The sequence below is a fragment of the Bombina bombina genome, chromosome 6, assembly GCF_027579735.1.
Source record: "Bombina bombina isolate aBomBom1 chromosome 6, aBomBom1.pri, whole genome shotgun sequence".
Classification (NCBI taxonomy): domain Eukaryota; kingdom Metazoa; phylum Chordata; class Amphibia; order Anura; family Bombinatoridae; genus Bombina; species Bombina bombina.
Window position 1 is genome coordinate 791,925,388 of NC_069504.1, and position 3,397 is coordinate 791,928,784.

The following is a 3,397-nucleotide window of genomic DNA, read 5'->3' on the forward strand; positions in this document are numbered from 1 at the left end:
TATCCATTGATATAAGACTGCGTGAAAGACGTAAAGAACGTGGTAACTATGATTATAGTAGGAATAGATTCTCAATACCCTCCATAAAGGTTACGGAAGAACCCAAGGATGTTGGATTCATCAGAGGACCACTCAGCCCAGAGGAAAAGACTCACGCCGCACAAACAATTTATGCCTTTATTGTGCAGAAAAAACTCATGAGGTCAAAACATGTCCTCTTACTCACTAATAGCTAATACTCCAGAACTGATTACTCATTGTCAAATTTCTCTCTCAATACAGTGGGACCAACATCGGATTGAAACTAATGCCATCATCAACTCAGGCGCCTCAGGATTATTCATTGATGCTTATTTTGTTAAAAATAATAAAATTCCAATTATTAAAAAAGCAAAATCTTTTGTCTTGCGTGTTTTTGATGGCACATTTTCATCCAAGGGTCCCATAACTTATCAAACAATGGGGCCTATCTATCAAGCTCCGAATGAAGCTTGACGCCCCGTGTCTAAAGACCGCTGCTCCATAACCCTGTCCGCCTTCTCTGATGAGGCGGACAGGAATCGCCGGAATTCAAACCGATCGAGTACGATCAGGTTGATTGACACCCCCCTGCTGGCGGCTGAATGGCCGTGAGTCTGTAGAGGGCGGCGTTGCACCAGCAGCTCACAAGAGCTGCTGGTGCAATTCTGAATACAGAGAGCGTATTGCTCTCCATATTCAGCGATGTCTGTCGGACATGATCCGCCCTGTCGGATCAGGTCTGACAGACATTTCATAAATATGCCTCAATACCTCTACTTATAAAAGGAAATGAAAACCATTGTGAAATTTTGGAGTTTGACATAACCACATCTCCAATGTTCCCTATAGTTTTAGGGCTAAAGTGGTTACAAAAACATCAACCTGAAATAAATTGGGTGACTTCAGAGGTAACATTTAAATCACAATTTTGTAAACATAATTGTCTTAATGTTCCCTCTATATTACAACTCACTGAAGAATCTATACCCATAGAATATATAAAATTTAAAGATATTTTCAATAAACTTGAAGCAGAGAATCTACCACCTCATAGGAGCTATGATTACCCTATAGAGTTACGTCCAGGGTCTCCTATACCCTATGGACGCATTTATCCTCTCTCACAGCCAGAACTTAAACATTTAAAGGAATATCTTGATGAGAATTTGAGGAAAGATTTAATTCGTCCAAGCACATCACCAGAAGGTGCTGGAATATTTTTTGATAAAAACAAAGATGACACTTTACGCCCCATCATTGATTACAGAGAACTCAATAAACTAACTGTAAAAACAGATATCCATTACCACTAATTCCAGAACTCATAGAAAGATTAAGTACAACCACAATATACACCAAGCTAGACCTCAGAGGGGCATATAATCTCATAAGAATTTGTCAAGGAGACAAAATGGCTCACAGCATTTAGAACCAGGTATGGTTTATTCAAGTATGTTGTGATGCCATTCGGACTCTGTTACGCTCCAGCTACATTTCAGAATATCATAAATGATATCTTCAGAGATTTATTAGATGTTTTTATGATCATTTATTTAGATGGCATTCTCATTTATTCAGATTATTTAACTGATCATATCACTCATGTTACCACAGTTCTCTCTATATTATGGAAACATCAACTGTACGCTAAACCAGAAAAGTGTATCTTTCATGCTACTGAATTATCATTTTTAGGCTACAAAATCAGCCCAATTAGTATACATATGCAAGATGATAAGGTCTCAGCAATAACCTCCTGGCCTGTACCCAAAACTAAGAAACAACTTCAAAGATTTCTTGAATTCTCAAACTTTTACAGGAAATTTATAAAAGGTTTTTCACATATAGTAAAACCCCTCATTCAGCTCACCGGTAATACAAAACAATTCAATTGGTCAAATGAAGCTCAAAAGGCTTTTGAGTATCTAAAAACTTGTTTTACAACAGCACCTATTTTACATTATCCAAATCCGGATTTACAAATCACCATGGAGGTGGATGCATCTGATGTGGCAATAGGTGCAATTCTATCACAACGTAAGACACTCAGTGATCCACTACATCTTGTAGCCTATTTTTCTAGAAGATTATCTCCAGCAGAACAAAATTACAAAATTGGAGAAAAAGAACTTTTGGCCATGCGAGCCTCTTTGGAGCATTGGAGACATCTTCTGGAGGGAACTAAGATTCCTATCATGATTTTCACAGACCATAAAAATATAGAATACCTTCAAACTAATTGAACACTCTCTGCACGTCAAGTAAGAAGGAGTTTGTACATATCAAGATTTAATGATCAAATTCTCTATAGACCAGGAGCAAAAAACGGGAAAGCTGACTCCTTATCAAGACAAATCGAACCAACAAAACTATCACTTCCCCCTTTTACTGTAATACCGTGTAATCGTATCATGCTTTTACAACAAGATTTAATAACCACAATACGGAAGGCACAACAACAAGACAAAGAAATTCCAAATGGTCTTCAAAATCATGAAGTTACAGGTCTGTTATCCTATAATGATTGTGTATACATACCACCAGAATTACAGGAAGAAACAATTAAATCTATACACGATTCCATTATGTGTGGACATCCAGGCATCCAAAAAACATCGGAACTCATTCAAAGAGAATATTGGTGGCCGAATAACTCTTGTCAAACATGTATTCAAACTAAACCAGATATCCAAAAACCATATGGATATTTAATAAGTTTACCCGTTCCAACTCGTCCATGGGATTCTATTGCACTGGATTTTATAGTGGATCTCCCAAAATCCTCAAATTACACTACCATAATGGTAGTAGTTGACCTGTTAACCAAAATGGCTCATTTTATACCTACCCAAAAGATACCAATAGCATCTCAGACAGCAGATTTAATGATGCATAACATCATCAAATTACATGGATAACCAAGTTCTATAACATCGGATAGAGGAAGTCAATTTACTTCCAAGTTCTGGAAAGAACTTTGCCATCGTCTTCAAATAAAACGTAGATTAACCACAGCATATCACCCTCAGTCCAATGGACAAACAGAAAGAACTAACCAAAGTTTGGAACAATATTTAAGAACTTATTGTTCAGGTAGACAACATCAGTGGGCAGAATTTCTATCTTATGCTGAATTTGCTTATAACAATAGTAAAAATGCCTCTACTAAACATTCACCATAACCCTGTCCGCCTTCTCTGATGAGGCGGACAGGAATCACCGGAACTCAACCCAATCAAGTACGATCAGATTGATTGACACTCCCCTGCTGGCGGCTGAATGGCCCTGAGTCTGTAGAGGGCGGCGTTGCACCAGCAGCTCACAAGAGCTGCTGGTGCAATTCTGAATACAGAGAGCGTATTGCTCTCCATATTCA